The sequence below is a fragment of the Plecotus auritus genome, assembly GCF_963455305.1.
Source record: "Plecotus auritus genome assembly, chromosome: 4".
Lineage (NCBI taxonomy): Eukaryota > Metazoa > Chordata > Mammalia > Chiroptera > Vespertilionidae > Plecotus > Plecotus auritus.
Genome location: NC_137775.1, coordinates 124,388,710 through 124,410,348, shown reverse-complemented (window position 1 = coordinate 124,410,348; position 21,639 = coordinate 124,388,710). Strand labels below are relative to the sequence as shown.

General features: G+C 40.1%; 1 protein-coding gene and 1 pseudogene across 8 annotated transcripts in view; both read left to right on the top strand.

Annotated features, from left to right (window-relative positions):
- The window catches only part of GRM8 (glutamate metabotropic receptor 8), a 774,265-nt gene that overhangs the window by 391,918 nt on the left and 360,708 nt on the right, over positions 1–21,639 (top strand). The gene's annotated exons all lie outside the window — the stretch shown is intronic.
- On the top strand, positions 17,296–20,548 carry LOC308245954 (integrator complex subunit 3-like; annotated as a pseudogene). The gene is made up of 2 exons: positions 17,296–19,360; positions 19,588–20,548. The product of its transcript is annotated as an integrator complex subunit 3-like (transcript).

Sequence of the window (21,639 nt, the reverse complement as noted above, 5' to 3'; positions counted from 1 at the left end):
ACAGCCCTAATTCCTGCCCCAGTGTCTCTGCAGCCAAACTGATTGGGTTGTAGGCTGGGTGCTTGACCCATGCTGGATCATCAGAGTCCTCCCAAGGCATATTTAAAAATGAAGCTGAAGGAGAAATCTTGGTTTCTCTTGGGAGTTTGGGGTGAGGCTGTGAGATGGGAGGCTGAGACGATTGTGGAGTTCTTCACCCTGAGGAGAAAGTTGGCCTGGAAGAATGATAGTGACATGTAGACTGAACAGAGCTGACACATGGAAAGGCTTCCAACTGTGATCAGTTTCTTAACTCTGCCCTTCCTGCAGGGATGTGAGATAGGTCATGATACTTCTAATTAAGTTTTCCCATCCTTAGCTAGCAACCTAGTGTCCAGACTAACCTATGGTAGTAGTCCTGGGGAAGATTAGAGGAAATAATATGCATGAAGCTCATTGCCTGCTACATAGAGAGTGCAGCAGGTACTGCTGCTTACTTATCCAACAGAAGTTCCCTTTCTTTAGGTCCGCACCATCCAATGGAACTGTCTATGATGAGGAAAATTTTCTATATCTATGTTGTCCAATGGAGTAGCCACTAGACACATGTAGCTATTGGTCACTTGAAATGTGGCTAGGGAACTGAATTTTAAATCTTATTTAATTTTTAATTAGTGTACATTTAAATATAAATAGCCACATGTGGTAGTGGCTATCATGTTGGACAACATAATAGCCACTAGCCACATGTAGGCCTAGGCTAACAGACCTACAGAACAACAATTTTGTTTTACTGTATACCCCATGTAACCCAGTTAATTCTGATTGGTCTGATCCAGTTATGGTGGCCTTATCCTGCTTGCCGGTTTTCATTGAAAGGGTACCTTTTAATGCAGTTCTGGTCAAGGAGATACATGGGAAAGTCCTACAGGACCCTTTAGCGTGTGGAGGCTGGGGAGTTCTTCTGGTTATTGTTATGAGTGGCTGGGCTTGCAGCAGGGAAATCATGCTGGTGATAGCACCATACAAAAGCAGAGGAAACCTCAGTCATTGCTGACATCTTTCAACCTCTGAATTAACCAGCCTGGAATGCCCTTCCATTCTTGAGAGATGAGATAATGGTAAATCCTCTCATTAAAGCCATTTTGCATATGCTTTTCTATTATTTGCAGCTGAAATAATCATCACTAATACAATGTCTTATCAATAAATGGAAATGATTTGTTTAACATGATGTAGACATGTCTCATTTTAAGAAGATATGGAAAAATTAAAATTCTAAGATAAATCGGGAGGTTAATATTTGCAATGCAGACACATTGTTTATATTAAATAGATTCAGCACAGGTTTCTAAAATACTGACTTTCCAGTCAGTGAATATAAAATTAAACAGCCATATGTCTTTTCAGAAATATTTCACTGAGATACATTTCCATGTAAGTTGCAGAATTATAAAACACACATATTAGAGAGTGAGCCTTAATTTATCAAAATAATTCATCTCTGGGTTCCTTTAAACAAAATACCCTCTAGTCTACGAAAATATTATTTTACAGATGAAGGTAGTATGCTACTTACCATCCAGACAGACAATAATTTAGTTAGTCATTTTTCTTTGGAGAGTAAGTAAAAACCTGTTCAAAATGCATGTGCTTTTATCAACTAAATTATAAGACCTAAGAAGAACTACATGCTTCTATTATGTTTTCTGTGTCTAGTAAAATTCTCAGCTTCATTGCTTAGCTGTGTGATCTTGGGCAAGTGAGTTAACTCTAAGAATTCCTGCTAAATTGTAATTTTTCCTGTCTCTAGATTTATTTTTTTCAATGATTTTTAGAGAAAGTGGAAGGGAAGGAGTGAAAGAGAGAGAAACATTGATGTGAGAGAGATACATAGATTGGTTGCCTCCTGCATGTGCTCCAACTGGGCCAGGGATCTAACCTGCAACCCTAGGTATGTACCCTTGATCGGGAGTCAAACCCGTGACCAAAGCTTTCCCTGGTATTGCTGTGGGAGGTGGGAGCATTCTATACCTCTGTCTCCTACCCACATCCTTTTCTGAAAGAAGATAGGCAATATTAGCTAAGCAGCTAGATCGCAGCAGTATTCAATTTTTTTGCCAAGAGAGATCCAGATTCCAAATATGCCAATTCAGCAGATCACAGTGGAGCTTTCAAAAACTGAAGAAGGGCTCAGGAATCCATAAAAATGTGTGATGTTTAAATAGAGTTCAAATCCTATTAGCAACAGGAAACCAGAGGACCTTAGAGAAGAAGGAAACTTAGAGGTCATCGTGTCCAACATTTTGCTGAGCTTCCCCTAGCAGACGGATGTAAAATGAGGACAGGGAGTACACAGAAACATTTTGGTTTTACTGATTCAGTAGAACTCGTGAAGGCTTTTATTGGTGCAAAATGAGGCTTTCTCATTGACTCTAAATAGGCTTATTAGCAGCATACAGAGGATTTCCACTGTGATCGTCTCTTTGTCCCTAGTCAGAGTGAAGGCAGAGGCCTGAAGCAGGCTGATAGCTGTGGAAGTGAAAAGTACCAGCAGACTGGAGTGCAGAGACCAGGCTGGCTGCCAGCTTTGGGTTCAGCACCCCAAGGAGTGTCGTTTGTCTGGGCTGCTTTTATGAAACAGAAGCCCTCTTTTATGCATTTGTACCTGTGAAAGGGAGCAGTGGTGTAACTGATCCAAAGTAGCAGAAAAGCAAGTACTGGTAAGTCATATTTGTTTAAGATGCCCACCTACCCCCTCTTTTTTAGGAGTGTTAGTTTACATTTCAATACATGGCCAACATTCTGGGCATTCTGGCTTGAAGTTTCCCAGAGGGGTTTCATTAAATGGTATGAAGGTTTAATTCAGTCGAGTCCAGAAAGCTGTTGAGCTTTTCTCCCCCTGCCTAATGACAGAAAATGTTCCTGTTAACTGATTCCTTGGTGGGATCAGTCTGCATCATCCTAGACTGACAGAAAGCCCCACTTCAGCATGCTGTGCTGGCTGCACGGCTCACATTCTTGCCTCCAGGGCTGCAGGTTTGAGTACCTGTGTAAATGCCCTTTTAGGACAGGTGATTATGGGGATGGGCAAACAATTGGTTCTTCTAATTCTTAATAACTTTGGTGTGTATTTGAGGTAAGTGTAGATGGAGTTTGGAAGAGCATAAACAAGGGACTTGAGTGCCGGGAACCAATTCCAGCGTGTCATAATTACAAGAGTTTCATCAAAAGGTTGATGAAGCTTGGGGGCTCAACAAGGGCTGAGCCACATATGTAGTTACCTATTGGAATGGCTAAAAAACATCTCCCCCATACCTTAATAGGACATTTCCCCAAACCTAAAGATTTGTATATATTATTGTTTGCTTCCAGACAGCTCAGGGCTTCTTAATCTACATGTTATTGCCTCCTGTTGGCCAAACACCTGAACAGCTGTAGGCTATTTCCCAATCTGACAATGCTTCTGTAAACCCTACCCTTTGAAGTGTATTATCTCCACCTTGCCTTAGGACAAATTGTGTTAATAAAAAGCACAGGTCCTGAGTCAAGGGGTAGTCTTTAGCTCCTTTAGCTGAAGCTCCTCTGACCCCCAATGCCTTTCAAAACTATCTTTCATATTTGGACTCCTTCTTAATCTACGAACAGCCTTTCTCCAGATTGCTGAACCCCTTCGTAATGCTGGGACAATAACACAAGCATTAATGGTGCCCAACGTGGGGCTTCCAGAACACCAACACTTGAGTAATCATTGGAGAGATGGATGATGATGATGATGATGATTTTGATATAAATAAGCAGAAAGTAGTATTTGTCAAAAGTAGGGCAACTCAGCACAATTCCACATTACAGTCTCTCTTCTTTCTCTCAGAAACACACATAACATGTTCCATCACTGATGAGTTTTTAATCACATAAGAATCCCAGTGCTCCTCAAGGACCATACCCTGTGGCCAGGGACCTTTTCCTGGTTAATGCCTCTCTAGGCAGGTCAGTACTATCTTTAACATGACAAGTATAATTTGAGAGTACATTTACTTCAAGGAAATCTCCAAAAAAATACTGGGTGCATTTGTAAACTACACACAATCTTGTTATTCAGTCTGCCCTTATAAAATCTTATAAGTTGGTTACTACATCTTAGGTATCTATCACCAACTGATCTTTTTCATCTAACTCTAATTCTTTAAAAAGAGCCTCTCCTGGTTTGATTCTCAGGTGTATCCCATCCTCACTTCAGGTTCCAGATTGAAAATTTCCTTTTTGAGACACTCTGATGGACCATATATATCTTAATCTACCTGGCTTTCATCACTCAGGTCTCTTGAATTAGTCTACCTTGTCTGGACACATTTTCAGAAGAATTCTTCTCTCCCTTTTCAAAATGCAGCCTTCCTTTCTTTTGCTACTTTACTCTGCTGCTCTAGTGAATTCATTCATTGCCACTCAGTGTGTCACTCTAAGAATATGCTGGAAGTGGGGCAATGGGTCTCACTGGGGTCTCTATAGAACCAACCATGTGCTGCAACCATCACTCATGAATAAGGACCAAGGCTGTGCTGCTTTGGTTTGAAGAAGATGTTGGATGTTGTGGGATTTGTGCTAAAGTGTTGATTCATCTCTCATGACATGATAAGCTCACTGTCAGCAAGGCCAGTTGAAAAGTAGAGTCAAGTTTGGAGATAGAGGTATACAGTTAGTGGCTGCTCATAGGACAGAATTTTGGGGTGTCCAGAAGGACATTCTACTCTTGGAAATAATTCCTTCACCTGTTTGCTAAGTGAGACTCCAAGAACAGGAAACAAATCCTTTAATTGGTCTTACCTAACTAGGGCAGATCTCCTTGCAATATCCTCATGGAGCATTATATTCACCTTTGTAAAGTAAATCAGTTGTACATTTATGTGTGGGATTGTTTCGTTGATGTTTATCCCCTATTAAATTAAAAGCTCCATGAGGACTAGGAGTGTGTCTTTGTGGCTCACCTTTGTGTCCACTGTGCCTGACATTTAGAAGACACTGGATAAATATTTGTTGAATAAATAACTGAATCTAAAATACTTCTGTGGTATGTGGTACATTCCTTAAGTTTACAATGTAATGAAAGACAGTTCCCCCCAATAGAACATGATCTCCTTTTTTCTCCTATGTCATTTCTAGTTGCTAAATTGACTTTGAAGTTGAGTGATTGGGCTGTGACTCAATATGAGCCAAACTCTTCAACAAATACTGTGCTCCAGTTTCTTTTTTAAAAACTAGAGGATAAGGATGAAAAAACACAAAAACAAAGTGAAAGGTTTATTAAGCTACTAAACCCAGTTGTTGGTTGAAAAAGTATTTGGGTTGTTTGCATTTTGTTTAGTCATGAAATTCCTACATAAGTATTTCTATCTTTGATGAAGGTTTATGCACTCAATCAGGCTGTTCAATTCTTTTCTTTGATTTTCTTTATTTAATCCACTTGTGAATGGCATTCAGTTTTTGGTTGTGCAAAATGTTCCCATGTCTCCATCTTTTAAGGAAATGTTCCTATATAGTTCAGTCATTTTAAATACAGTTTGGGAGTATATTTTGTTTTTAATTTATAGCATCAATAAATTATTTATATGATATTGTTAACTAGTACTCATTAGGATAAATTCTAGGAAGGGAAAAGAAAAAATCACAATTCATTGTATTATTGTATAATTTCTTATGATAGATATACTTAAATACCTTTATTCACCTTTAATCTTTTCTAGCTAAACTATATATGTAATTTCTAGTCTGATATTTATATTTTTGTTGGATGTAGAAATTTTTATACAACTGTTTTTTAGAAAATATAGTTGAAAAATGTCATCTTTACATCTCTATTTATTATCTATATACCTATCTGTCTGTCATACATATCCCACAAATGTGTGTGGAATACATCAACAATATAATTTGTGATATGAACTCTTCTTGATTAAAGAATTTATTTTATTTCTGTGACTTGAATTCTTTAAATTAGCATGAATCTGGCTGATAGAGAGTATTATCTGGTGTTAGAGAGTTTTTAATACAAAGATGGCAGCTTCAGATCTGCCTAAGGTGCAGCCTCATTGGAACACAGGTCTACATTTTATAGAATAATATTTTTATCCTGTTTGGTACATAAAACAATAGTATTTTTTATATAGTTGGAAGAAATATTGGAGGTGATTTATCCTATACTTCTTTTTTTCACAGATTAGAAAGCTGGGATTGATTGCAATAACTAACTGTCTCAGGGTAAGAGAAAGGAACCAGGACCAAAAATTCCATATATCTAGTTATCTCACAGTGAATTGCTGTTAATGTGGTTTACTGGCTTGAATGATTATTGTAGACCATTCTATTTGTCTTTCTGGCATCAAAATAAAAAAAGGCCCAGTTTGTTTTACTTTCTCCTTTTACCCATTACATAGTTGAAGTGAGGCTCAATATTCTCTTATAAATTCAGCTCATTTATCTAGTCTAGAACAATGAAGCCTAAGAAGATGAAGGGGGCTTTGAATGATCTAATACTAACACCTAAATTAGCTGTATAATCATTTGTCTGTGAAGCTTCTTGAGTGTTGCTGTGGTGCTTGGGTTGAGGCCAATCAGAAATGACCCTTGAGTTCTGATTTTATCCAGTCAGTGTCTCCTTGACCAAGGAGAACATTTGGGCATGAACTGTAGTTTTTATTGTCCTGTGACTGACTCCCATTAGAAATAGCTACCTGAGGCCAGCTTTCAGTTCTATTTTGATCTAATTGTCTTATACACATAGTCTTTAGTGTTCTCTTTGACCTTTGAGGACTGCCCTGTGCATAGGGAAATTACAAATACCACTGAGGTTGGATAGTGTCTCAGTAATGAGGATACTATTTTATATACCTAGGGATAGATGCTTTTTCTCTGTGGGATGCCTAATTTGGAAATTTTTATGACCCCAAATGCATCCATAACATTCAAACACCAGGAGAGTTTCCTATTACAGAAATTCCTCTGAAATTGAACTCAGCAGGATCAAATTGTTCCCAGTGCAGACACTTGACCTCCTAAGAATAAAGCCTCTATCTATCTACAGTATCTATCATTCATCTATCTATCTATCTATCTATCTATCTATCTATCCATCCATCCATCCATCCATCCATCCATCCATCATCTATCCATCCATCTAACTATTCATTTATTTATTCTTACTCTCACAGAAGAGATGAGTGTAGAATTTCATTCCTTTCCAGTGAATATGACATACAATTTTTATAAATGTTCTCTCAGCTTTTAAGTTCCTTTTTCTACTTGAGTCAAATTGCCTACAGATTTTTATAGGCTATCTTTAGTATTCTTGTTTCTTATGATTTAAAATATTCAAATGTTAACATTTTATAATGAGAGGAAGTTCAAAAAGAGCAGAATGCCCTCTTCCTAACATCCCAGTGATACAGAAATGGCAGCTAGAATACTTTTGCACATTTTCTTTCACCTTTTGTTAATCAAGGAGGTTGAATTAGAGAAATAAAGCAAAATAAGCAAAACCTAGAGCTATAAATTTCGGGGTTAATTCAAATACATAAAGCATTAAAAACTGTCAGATACAAAGCTAGATGTAAACTGACAGGGAGAAAAAAAAAGCTGTTTGTGTACTTAAAGCCCCAAACCAAAAGCAAAATTAAAATTTGTGCTGACCTTTCTCCCTTGGGGCTGCAGATGTCACTGCTGTCCAGGGCACCGTCTGTTACTGAGTGGAAAGAAGAGAAATGGCATCCAAATCACTAGTGTAAAATAAAATAGTCTGCCTGCCAAGTCCTAAAGCCATCCTGCCATATTTTTGAAGGCCAAGGGGATGGGGGCAGAGGTGAGCTGCAAAGGTGACCACTAACACTCATTGATTCTTATCTTTGATGGTTCACTTTTTTATTATAAGATCCTTTACTAGAGGATATTTTCATCTAGCCAGTAATAATATTAACATTTATTGGGTGTTTATTGTGCTAGATGTTTAGAACAATTCTATAAACTGAGCACTGTGTTATTCTTATATTAAAGGTAAAGACACTGAACCTCGAACTAAGTAAAATTGCTCAAAGTGACACCTCGCTGTGATTTCAGTGAGGTCTTATAGTTTTCTCACTCCAGATGCAGGTGACCTCAGGAATGGCCACCCTTCACAAGGCTACAGCTTGCCTGAGGCCTGCACAAGGTGTTCTCCACTCGCCATACCCCATCCCTTCTCCACTTTTCTGTGTCTTCCCTGTGCCTTGGGGAAGCTGACCTTTGTAGACTGCACAACCAGACTCCCCCCGCCCCCCTCCCCCCCCCACCCCCGCCCCCGCCCCCGCCCCCGCCCCCGCGCCGTGGGTCTTCATCCTAGGCGTGGCCAGTGGGAGGCAATGAAGATTTTGGAATGTGAGTGGAGACACAGGTCTGGGCATTTCTTCTCCACGTCCTGCTGATCCTGTGCCCTGGCTGTGCTGCTGTCCGTTCAGGCTGTCACTGCCTCCAGGCTGCCCTCTGCCATGCCTCCAGCTTTAATTAGGCTTCTGTGGAAATGTTAACCCTTCCTTTTGTCTCTTTATCCCTCCCAGTAGTAGTCTTGTCTTCTTATATTTGCTGCTTCACCATCTTGTTTGTTCCTTAATGCTGTCTACAATTTGGTAGATAACTTCTTCATTAAACTTTCTTCATTTGAACCATCTGGGATGAAGTCTTGTTTCCTTCTGGGACCTAACAGATACAGAGACTGATATTACACCCATGTGAAAATATAGCAAAGGTATTTTTCAAAACATGTTCTAAAGCTCTAAATTAGGATCTAGCATACTAAAAATCACAGATAAGAAAATAAGTTTATTTCATACAGGGCATGGCAGAAAGTTGGATAAAAACCACACAAAACTAGTGGAGAATCTCAGGGAGATGGTGAGAAGGGTTAAAGACTTTAAGAGTGTGTTGTACACCAGGCTTCAGAGAACTGTGATAGGTTTTGAGTTTGTGATAACAGCTGTTTGGGGAGAGATTATTCTAGTAGCCATTTGTAAGAATCGTGGAAGTGGGAAGTGGCAAAGAGAAGAGTTACACAGCTTTTCAAAAAAGTCAGTGATAAAGTTATTGGAGACAAGTTCGCATGGTAGCTTTAGGCATGGAAAACAAGGAATGAAACATATCAAATAAAAACATCGCTACTACTTGAGTTTGCAGTCTTGCTTCTGTGATGAATTTGTTTTAAACTGGTGTAAGCTCTTCACAAGTGGAGGGCCCACATGCTTCCATGTGACATTAGATAAAATTGCAGAAGTCAAATTTGGAATTAAGGCAGTATTTGATTGTAGTTAAGATCATTCCTATTTCTACCTCTTGGACTTTAGGTGGAAGCACTTAAAGTCCTAAGAGGCTAATTTCAATTCAATCTATTTACTTAACAGTAGTTCAGATCCTTGATTTTCTGTTTCCAGATGATCAGACTCCTTAACTTGAAATCCAAAGGCATTATAGACTTTAAGCAAATTGCTTGTGCATTAAGACTATTGAACTTGGGAAGAGTAATCCTATAAAAGTCTTATGAGTATTGAAACATTTTCCTAATTGTGTATTTTCTCCTGAATATTTATCTGAAAATGCTCTCTTTTGGTGGGAAAGTAAATGAGCTGATCTTCATCTAACTCATTCGTTTATTTATTTATCCTTCTTATAAACATTTTAGTGAATAGGTATCGGGCACATTGGTGTCTCACCCAGAGGCCTGTTATTTACTAGCTAGCCATTCAACCATTTGGTCATTCCTATTGAGAATGTTGTGGGCTTTGAACTGAGGAAAACATGGGTTTGAAACAGACCTTTGCCACTTTCTGAAAGGGCTGTCTTGGGCAAATTACTTTTTAGACTTTTCTTCAGATTAGTAAAATAATTTTTATAAAGACTCTGCATCATGACTGAAAAATATACTCAAATAGATGAGCTTAATACCACCATTCTCACCCCTAACTAACCTTACACATATACAAAAACACATAAGACTCCAAGGTGGATATGAAAGAAATATAATACTCTTAAGTGCCATTGCTGATATAAGACAACATGCAAAACTGTTTAAATACATGAGAAAATTAATGTAATAAAGAAGAAAATACAATATACTTGATTTTTCTGTTATTTATTTATTTATTTTTAATCCTCACCCAAGGATATTTTTCCATTGATTTTTATGGAGAGTGGGAGAGAGAGGGAAAGACATAGAGAAACATCAATGTGAGAGAAACACATTGATTGGTTGCCTCCTGCATGCACCCCAACCAGGGCCTGGGTCAGGGACAAGTCTGCAATTGACCTATGTGCCCTTGACTGGAATTGAACCCAGAACCCTTTGGTCTGCAGGCCAATGCTCTATCCACTGAGCAAAAATGGCTCAGGCAATTTTTCTGTTATTTAATGGATATAAAATTACTTCCTTGAATCTCACATTTTGTCAACAAACATGATAATGGATGTTGTGATATATTGCTTTGCCTTGAGAAGAAAAATATAATTATAGCCATAAAACACTGGAAAATTCTGGAAAATAAGAGTAATAGAATTAATTTTTTTTCAAATATTTCCCAAATGCATTTTAAATGACTTTCCTGAAGGAAAAAGAGAGAAAAAAGAACATGCAGATATAATTACAGATAAGACCCATGCATATTTTTAGTAGACTTAAAATAATCAAGCATATTCATAGCTAAATTGCTAATTAACATTCCCAGAATTTTGTTTAATCTAAGCAAGTTATTTTAATGGGGTTAGGGCAAAAACAATATGATAAAGATTTAAATGTGTGGCTATTTAACCAGCACTGAAAAATAACTAAATTGCCTCTACCCCTGCCATAGACAAACAATTAAACCTCATTATCATGGTTGTTGTTTTTTTTTTAAAGAATAAAATGGCCAAATAGAAAAAAGTATATTGAGATAAAACACTTTGAGTCTTTATTGATTTTCGATGAGTTTTGAACCCTGGCTGATGGAACTTGGAGGCAGAAGGCATGGACTTAAAATTCTATCTCGGTCACTACACAGCACTGTGAACTTCAGGAGGCCTCGGAACTCTCTCAGCCTCTATGAAATGGAGGTAAGATTTCCTGCAGAGTTGCCTAGAGCTGTTGGGGAAATCATATGGAAATAAATTATTGCTGTCAAGTTTTATGAACTGTAAATTACCTAATACATATAAGGCATTGCTCATCTATTCACTCATTCAACAATGGAGTTATGCCTAGTATTACAAGGCACATGGGATGTGGGCATGAGGTGGAGGAAGCAGTGTGTCCCTGTGATTAAGAGTATGGACTTTGAAGTTATACCAACCTGGGCTGATTCAGGGCTCGCCACTGTAACCCTAGAGAATCACTTCCCTTCTTGAGAGCTTCATTTGGTCAATCACTTCATCTTAAATCTCAGTTTCCTTAAGGTTAATATGGTAAAACACCATACACTTCTCAGGAGGATGACTTGAGAAACATCAAGCACTTAGCTTAGTACATTGAAGACATTCATTGACAGTTGGCAAATATTAGCTCTTCGAACACTTTAATCTCTAGCTAGGAAGAGCAGACATTCCTACTGGCAATGGCAGAACAAAGCAATATGGGTAGGACTGGTACAAAAAACTTTGGGAGTTTATATTAGAGCTGCCACACTTTTAGTTACAGAGATCAATAAAGAGTTTTAGAGAGAGGTAAATATTTGGATTGAATTTTGAATAAAGGGTCAAATTTCTATAGGAAGAGATATGGTTGGTGGACAACATTGCAGGTAGAGGGAATTAAAGGGGCTAAGGTTTAGAGGTGAGAAAGTCAAGCAGTCCAGCTGCCTAAATTAGCACTGCCAAGCAGAATTTTTGTCATGGTGGAAATGCTCTGTAAATGTGTTGTACAAGTGCTGTTAAGCACTTGACATGTGGATAGTGTGACTAGGAAAATGAATTTTTAATTTCATTTAATGTTAGTTAATTTAAAAGCCACATGTGACTGGTGCTGTTGTAGATCAAGAAGAAGAGTTTGTGTGATAAGAACTCAATAGTTTTCCAAATTTAGAACTTAACTGCTAGATCAACAAGTTTAGCTCCCAAAATGGAACCAAACATATTTAGTAGCAGAAGCAAAAGATCAAATTAGAAAAGGAGACCCAAAAATAGCAGAGAGAGAAGTAGGAAAACAAATAATCCAACAAGGAACAAGTGTTGAAGAAGGGCTTGCTTTTCTTGGTTAGTACAGCAGCTACCAGGCACCCAACAGAGTTTGTCAGATCTGGCAATTCAGAAATTATTAGTAATCTTTAAAATAAAAGTTTCCATTGAATGGTAGAGTCGAAAAAATTATTAGAAGAATTAAGGAGTGAGGTATGTTAAGTAGGTGGTGACATGGAGCACAATCTTCTCTTTGGCTGATGGAACTTGGAGGCAGAAGAACATACATAACTCAAGTTTATGTTCCTAGAGTTAAAGAATAAAACATTACACAGTGTTAGTTTCAGAGAGTACTGTATAATCGCCCAGTATGTGGAATTCTTTTAGGCAAACCAGGTAGTTTCAATGCCAGGTGTGAAATTACAGTGGTTTAGATAACATTTTGAAGCAATTCTACAAATAACTACTCTGAGTCATGACATTTTTAGGCCACATTGAAAACACTGGCTGACGAAATAAAAACAATGTTGAAGTAATAACCAAGCCCATTGCTAAGTTTATATTCTGAGCTAAGGATAGATTATCTTCATACCCTTATTTATACATGATGAAAAACTGTAATTTTGTTTTGTTTTTACTTGCATAGCACAGATAGGTAACTTGTAAAGTGGGAGATAAAGGTCCCATGGATACCTCAAAGAGAGGTAAATCAAGGACAGAGCTATTTTGTACAAAAACATAGCTTTTCTTATCTCTCATGATTAAATGACTACAGTAATTCTTCCATTTCCTTGTTCATCCTCATGAAATCACTTGAAATATTTGATAAATATAGAAAATCTTTTGCCCCAATCAAAACTTGTCAATATGAATTTCTAGGAGATTAGCTTGGCATCTGCATTTTTTATTAGCATCCAAGTGATTATTTTGATCAGGCACTTTGGGGAAATACCTATCTATTTTATTTACTCACCTTTTCAACAAAGTCATTTGAATGTTTTACATGTTCCACTCAGCTAGATACTGGGATACAAAGATGAGTTAAGTCTCTGGTCTCAAGAGATTGTTCTGGTTGGGGAGATAGTAAATGCCACTGTAAACTAAATGGTTTGGTAGATGTTGCAAAGAGAGCATAGAGGAGTGGCTCAGCTTGGGGAAGGTCATTGAAAGATTTGCTTGGGGTAAAGAAAGTATGAGCAGAGTTTCAAAGGAGAAGTCAACCATATGATAAAAGGAAAAGAAGCTATCTGTTGAGGGGAAATGTCACATTAAAAGGAAGGAGAGAGAATATGTTGGGTCTGGGCATAGCACTGAATTCAATATGGCTGGAAAACAGGTTTTGCATGAGACAGTGAGCAGCATGGCTAAAGACAAAGGCATTGGTCAGAGCCCAAACTGGGTTTCTAGTTATTCTCAAGGTGATGAGAAGTCATTAAAGGGTAATGTGGAATTGATGAGATTGGCCATAAGGAGTCCCATTAAAATTGAAAAACAACAACAACAACAGCTTAATATAATAATTCAAGTGAGAGGGAATGTTGTCTAACCTTAGGAAACCTACATAAAAAAATTATGGAAAGGCCGAAACCTGTTTGGCTCGGTGGATAGAGCGTCGGCCTGCGGACTGAAGGGTCCCGGGTTCGATTCCGGTCAAGGGCATGTACCTTGGTTGCGGGCACATCCCCAGTGGGGGGTGTGCAGGAGGCAGCTGATCAATGTTTCTCTCTCATAGATGTTTCTGGCTCTCTATCCCTCTCCCTTCCTCTCTGTAAAATATCAATAAAATATATTAAAAAAAATTATGGAAAGGACATTTTTGAGAAATAGTTTACCTGCTTTTTAAGTATTAAGGTTGTCTTAATGAGATGAATTGGATTGCTGAAAAATTGCCCACATAATGTATTTTGGCCATAATGGGGAATATGTAATTGCTTATTCATAGCTGTAGTAACTGCTTAAATTGGACTGCTATTGGACAAGATTTTTCATATTATCTCGTTGGTTCAGGGCTACATCAATCTAGGATTATATAGAAGATTATATAGAGGTTCACAGCTGCCTCTGTAGTTATTTCAACTCTTTGATTTTATGTAAGTGAGGAACTGTACATTGCTTATTACTTATTTAAATTCTTCCTAGGATTTTGGCCCTTTAATATTTAATCCTGTCATTTCCCCTATCATTACTTAGAATTGTAATATAAGTTTAAAACTTATTTTATATTTCTTCTTGAACCATTCCAAATTTAAATTAACATAGAGAATATGCAGATTTCCAAAATGTAAGTGAACTAAGTGAATTATTTTTGAGATTTTTTTGACATTCACCAAAATATTTTAATATAGCTTGTGTTATCATGAAATTAGGTTTGAAAAGTGCTGATCTATAGTGATAATATCTGTGATGACTTAGGAAAAGAGATACTTAGTATCTTTAATAGAATCCAAACATATGGCATATAATTATTGACAAATAGAATACAAAGCACAATATAATTATTGGCTACCTTATGCTTTGCAGACGTATTTTACAAGTTGGGACTACTTGAGGATTCATAGCATTTGTGTAACATGTGTGGTTGTTAACACATTTTAATATATTGTTTCTATTGTGGGAAGCCCTACATCATGAAGTGTTTAATGGTTAAAATGGTCAAAGGTATTTCTATATTTACGCAATTTGCATTCATAAGAGGGAAGTGGTTGTCACAGAAGGAGCATTGGTCTACAAAAACTGAGTAAAGCCAGGGAATTTGGAATGAAACAGATGTGGTTTCAAAATCTGACTCTTCCAGTGCATAAATAGGTCCTTGAGCTTTACCTGTCTCATTTTCCATGTGGGATAATAATACTTACATTACAGGTAAGCATTAAAGTAGATAATGCAAGTAAAATAGTCACTGTGGCTGGCTCATAGTACATCTAGTACAAAGGTAACAGCAATTACAAAAAATTAGGATTCAAGACTCTAGTTGCAGCTCAGCTATAAATTCATGATGATCTTGTACAAGTAATATTTTCTCTCAGGGTCTGAGTCTCCTTCCTTATCAGGAAAATGAAGCAGATGGATTAAATGAGTTCTAAATTTAGTGATTTAGTATTTGATGACTAATATGATCACATCTAAATTTTTTCAGAAAATGTATCATTTAGGCTTTTATCCTGAGTCATGCAGTCTTATATGAGCTTTGAGAATACATTTAATCTAAACAGACTTAGAAGCTTCAGTAATGGTGACATGTTAATTTTGAAAGCATGCTAGGTACCCAGATAAAGAATTCCATTAGGCAGTGAGAGATGAAACTCAAGGAAAAGTTACCAGCTATAAAAAAAGGAATTTCATAATGCAAATAATATTTAAGGGATGAAAGTGACTGATACTTCCTTAGACACAAACAAAAAATGTATGCTAGAAAATTTCACTTTGTATTTATTTACTCATTTATTTTCTAATAATAATCGGGGCAAACCAGTAAGAAATCAATGCTCAAGTAAGATTTTTTTTTTGTTAATTTCAACACTTTTACAACATATTGATTTAGAAGGAATATAAAATTTTGAAAACAATTTGAATTTACACATATTTTTGTCATGACAATTAGCAAATGCTTTTGACATATGGAGAATAGGTGAGGCCAATTGTTTTTTGAGAGCTTGGGTACATTTTATATGTATCAGCAACACAGATTGCTGTGTTGAGAGCCTGGACATAGACTACTGCTCAGGGCAAACCACAGCTCTGGAAAAGGAGGTCAGGAATAGCCAGGTTCACACTTTTGCCTTAGTTACATCTAGTTCATTTGAATTAATGCTATTGCTTTGCAATACCCCTATATGTGCACTCAGTTCTGGAGAGGCTGAAATGTATAGCATAGTAATTGGGCATTTGACTCTGGAGCTAGACTTTATAGCTTCAAATCCTATTTATATAACTTTGGGGACATTATTTAATCTTATAAGGGTTTATGAGAGTGAAATAATTATACTAAACAGGATAATATTTAATAACAGTTTATAAGCATCAACTGTTTGCCTCTCTCAGTTATTAAAATACTTTGCATTTATCAAGTCAAAATAAAAGAGAAATGTTCTCTATCTTAAAGGAAACTAATATGATCAGTAGATTTGCTCATGTACAGAATAAAAAAATACAGTGAATGTGGTTGTTTTAAATTGAAGTGCCAATTTCATCAAACACCGAATTGAGTGCAGACACAATCTGGGTTGAAAAGTTCTCAAAAGTTCCCAAAGGTGATACAATAGTGATATATGTCAGAAGAGGAAAAATACATCTATACAACTGTACGTGTATACATGTGTGTCTTTTAATTGTAGCAAAGAGTTCTAAATATCTAGCATAATATTAGGCACTTGGTAATTACTTGGTAGATTGTTTTATTAATATGAAATGAATTTTAAGATTTTTGTAATCTGATCGCTTTGTTACTGGTTTTTAAAAAAGGAAATTTGCAAAAGTTATTTTAGTTTTACTCCCTCAGAAAACTCTAACATATGCCTGATGGATATACATTTTCATTTTAAAAATTAAAGAGGGCCTTCTCCTCCCTGTCGCCCTCAGCCTCCCCTCCCCTTTCCACCATGGTGCCTGTGTGTGGTGTAGGGAGAAGCTGGTTCTAGGTGCACTCCTGTAGCATTTATTGCCTCACCCTCACTCCGGGGGATGGGAAGGCTGTGGATCCAAAGGAACCTCGCTGCCTAAACCTTGGACCATCAGGCAGGAAGGTTTCTGATCCACTACTTCGAGACAGGACTCCTCTTTTGTCCATCTCCTGAGGCAGAAACTTGGGATTTTCCCTACTTCTCTTAGGGTCAGAAGCCAGAAGGCACTCACTTTCCACTTCAGGGCTGGGAACCTCTCCTCCCCATGGGGGTGCAGACTCTGACCCCTCATACTTAAGAGTTAAGGGCTTTTCCTCAGAGCTGCCACTCCAGAGGCAGGACCTAGAGAGCCATCCACCTTCACCTTCCCCATAGAGTGGCCTTTCGGGCAGGAGCCAAGAATGGAGAGGTCAGGGACCCTCCCTCTCCTCCCCCACTAATCCCTTTTGCCCCCAGTCCGTGGTAACCCAGAGGTCCTCATTTCTAGGACTTGCCACCCATCCACTCCCTGGCCTTTTCCCATCTCCTGGCTGCAGCCATGGAGTTACAGAAGGGAATGGGGCAGTGCCAGCTGCTGCTTTGGGAGGTGGAGGAGGAGCAGAAGCAAGAGCCCCAGGAAGGGGAGGTGGCTACTTTCAATCAGTTTGGATGCCAAGGATGAGTTAGAGGAGAGGATGGAGAGATACATGAGCATTGTGATATTGACGACTACTGATGTCTCAGAGAGTGAGGCTAATGATGCCCTTAATGCCTAGTATGCAAAGGTCCCCCTCCCCCACCCCCAAATCTCAGCATGAGGAGATCTGCCTGGGCCTCTTCACCTGTGTCCTCACTAAACCTGTTCAAGCCCAGAAGTGTTACTGGGACTTGGCTCTGTTTAGTTGTGACAGCATGAATATTGTCCTGAATAAAATCAACCAGGTGCTTACATAGAAGCACTTGAAGTTGCAGGGCACCTGCCATACTCAGTTGGTGTGTTTGGTATGGGAACTAGTGAAGAGTAGGGTCTGGGAGCTGATGATGTTTGCATGGCATTCCTGAAGCAGATTGCTGGTGGGGATGTTATGGCAGAAGATATCTGGTTAGCAGAGTGTTCTGTAAACCCTGACTGAGCAGAGAGGTTGGGTGTTGAGGAGCAGCACCCTCATTGCCGTGGCCCATGGACCACTTTAGGACCCCCAGCTCCATGCCCTGCAGAAGGAGATGGATTTCTGCATCTCACTGCTTCAGAAGGGGTCCTGGAATATTTGATGATTGGCTGGAACCTCCTAAGACTACTTCAGAGAATTGCCAGGATACCAGAATTTGAACTTCTTTGGAAAGATATTATCCATAGCCCTCAAGCCTTGAGTTCACAGGTATCCTGCAGCTTCTTCAGTCAAGAACATCTAGAAAATTCCTCACATGTTTTCTAAACCCAGACATGGAGTCTAAGTTCTTCTTCATGACCTCCTTGGTGTGGTTTGGTCATAAAAATAATACCAGGATTAGTTCCAGCTCCAGTACCTCTTAACCCCAGTCAGTCAGTCTCTGCACTCTGACCCCATTCACTACATCTGTGGGGTTGTGCACCCTTCTAATGAAGTGCTGAGTTCAGATATCTTGCCCCATGGGCCACCACTGGTTGGCTGCTGACAACATGCATGTCAAATGTCGCTGCCTCTAATGCTAAGTGGCTTTGTTTTATGACTTTAACCTACACAAAGATAACATTATGAACATAGAGCCAGCCTTCCTTGTCATGCCTCACTCCATGAAGCCCCACCCGCCATCACTGCCACACTCCTGGATTTCATGTGCCACATCATTTCTAACTTCTATCCACCACTAGAGAGCCCCAGAGGGTGTCTTTTCCTCTATCAACCACATTGTGGAGAAATGGGTCTTGGTGCATTTGGCTCCCCAGTTTGACAACTCTAAATTGGATAAGGAGCTGTGCCAATGCTGAGGGGGAAGCTTCCTGAGTTCTGCATTTTAGTCAGCACACCTGTGGAAATCAAAATTGAGGAGCCAGTTTCCATGGAGATGGATAACCATGTCTCAGAAAAGGATGAGATCTGCATTGACAATGCAGAAGTAGCCTTCAGTGATGAAGAGGACCATCTCAACAGCGAAAGAAAGAAGAGAGAGTTTCATTTCCACCCTGTCAAGGAGACAGTTGTAGAGGACACAGTTGATATCATCCCTTTCCTTGACCAGTTGGATGAGTCCCTAAGGAAAAAGAAAAGTGCTTCAGCTAAAGAAGGCAGTGATAGAGAGGCCCAGTGAGGTCCTGCAGGAATTGTGGACCAGGTCCTGGAGGAAGACTTTGACGCAGAGCAGCTGTCTGCCCTTGGGTACTTGTCTATAAAAGCTCCTCAAGGCCCACTTCCAAGTGGAGGCGTTGCCTGAGGAGTCCCTGGAAGGATCTGTGGGGAAGCCTCTCTATGAAATATTTAGGAACCTATGACAGATGCAGGAAGACAACAGCAGCTTTTCTCTGCCTCTGGACCTTCTCTCTGATCTATATTAGAAGCAGTCCAAGATTGGCTACCACTTGATCTCCTACCTGAGGGGCCAGAAAACCTGTAGGGAAAATGAACCTGTACAGGTCACTTTCCCAGGCCACTCAGTAGGGCAATCTGCACACCTTTTTTTAAAATTTGTATTAAATGTATTTTTATTGATTTCAGAGAGGAAGGGAGATGAAACATCAATGAGAGAGAATTATTGATCAGTTGCTTTCCGCACCCCCCCTACTGGGGATTGAGCCCACAACCTGGGCACGTGCCGTTGACCGGAATTGAACCTGGGACCCTTCAGTCCACAGGCAGACACTCAATCCACTGAGCCAAATTGGCTAGGGCACACCTTTTTAACGATGGACATGAAGGCCTGTCAGGAGGACAAAATGTGGCTGCTGTGCCACCTCACATCCTCCATCTACACAGAGTTTCCGGATGAGACCTAGAGGGGTGGGCAGCTGCTAAACATGAATGTGGCCATAATTGACTCTGCATAGCTCCAGGAGCTGATCTGCCATGTGATGATGGGGAACCCGGTCACGTTTCCAAAAGACTCAGCTCTTAACATACTCATCCAGAGCCTAGACTGGGAAACCTTTGAGCAGTACTGTGCCTGGCAGCTCTTCCTGGCCCACAACATACCCCTAGAGACCATCTTGCAGCACCTCAAATACGAGGAGCACCTACAGATCCTGCCTACTGTTTTAGCTCCAGAGAGAGAAGCCCAGTGAGGAAACTGCAACGATGGTGCTGAGCCAGCCCTGCCACCCCGGGACCAGTTCACCACCAGCATCCTGTGACAGGGGTGCATAAAGCAAAAGAGCTGCTGACCCATCACATCAAGTCCCTGCTCATCAAGGACAACAGCCTCCCACGCAAGAGGCGGAGCCTGAGGAGCTCCAGCAGCAGGCTGGGCCTGTGACTCTGGAGCAGATCCTGCAGCACTTGGACAACATGCCTTTCAACCTGACCAACACCAAGGGGAACTTTCTTAGCCAGACCCCCATTCTCCAGGTTCTGCAGCATGTCCGGGCGAGCTGTGACAAACCCACAAAATGAAGATCAGGGACCTCTTCTCCAGGGCCAAGGAATGCAAGGCCTCTTTCTCCAAGCCTCCCAAGAGCCTGTGAGAAGCAGCTCGCTCCAGCCCCTGGAGTTGAAAGCTGCCACACAGGCCCCGTGCTGCCAAAGTCTGGCTCCAGCAGTGCCTCGGAGGAAGACATAAAACCGAAGCCTGCCAAGTGGAAATGGAAAGGGCCCTCTGCAGTGGGGTCTGACAGTGGCTGAGGCCCGTGCTGCACCCCATCCTACCCCTAGTTGGATTACCCTCCCTTCCTTGGCGAATCAAAGGTTTAATAGGGGCTGGGGAGGTAGTAGGGGAAACACCCTCTCTCCCCATCCCAAAACACACCTGGTGGGGAGTCCCATAAACTGCCATGCAGCCCCCAGCCCCTCCTCCCCACTCCCTGGGCCCTCCAGCCCCATCACACTGCTGCTCCCACCGGTACCTGGGTTCCCACTGAAGTCAGGGGCTGTGCAAAACCTGGACTACGGTGGAAGTCCTCAGGCCCCTTCCCCCTCCCCCAGCCTCCCAAAGAGCTATTAAACCAAGAGGAGAAATGGCAAAGGGGCTGCTGGTGAGAGAGATGAGGACGAGAGGAAAGACCCCAGTGTGCGGGTGTCCCTTCTGACTTCCCCCTTCAGGTACTGATTTGCCCTGAACAAGTATTTTACAGTTGCTCTCCATACACTGGTATGACGTGGGCATTTAATCTGTAACAATGTCGGCCTGCCTGCTTCTTTCCACTGGGCAAATGCCACAAGTGTTCAGGAAGGCCACTGAGAGGGAGGCCACAGCCTCACCTGGTTTGCCCTGGAGGCTTGTGTTGGCCCGAGGTTGGCACCTTAAACTAGGCCAGAGCCCCAGGGAGTCTTAGAGTCATGTCCCGCAGAACTGTCAAATGGTCCCATTTCCTTGGCTGTCTTCTCTGTGTTTTACTTTATTTTATTTTTTTGGCAAAACAGTTGTGTTTTAAATATTGTTTTTAAGTGACAAAACAAGCCAGAACATCAAAAATATAAAAATTAAAGAGGGCTCAAATGAGTGTAGCTGTTTTCTTTGATGATGAAAGGCTCCCTGGAGGTGGACCAAGGGGAGCTGGGGATCTTTGATGCACCTGTGTGATCTACGCAGTGCATTGCTGGGAACATCTGGTTTTGAGGTTTCAGTGGCAGCAAACCAACTACAGGGAATCTGGATATTCTCGTACAGTTCTGGCTTTAAATGTTTTATCCACTGAAATGAATAATGCACAGTTTCAAGAATGTTAACACTGTGTTAAGAGAATGCGAAGGTTTCTTTCTTTTTTTTTTCTTTT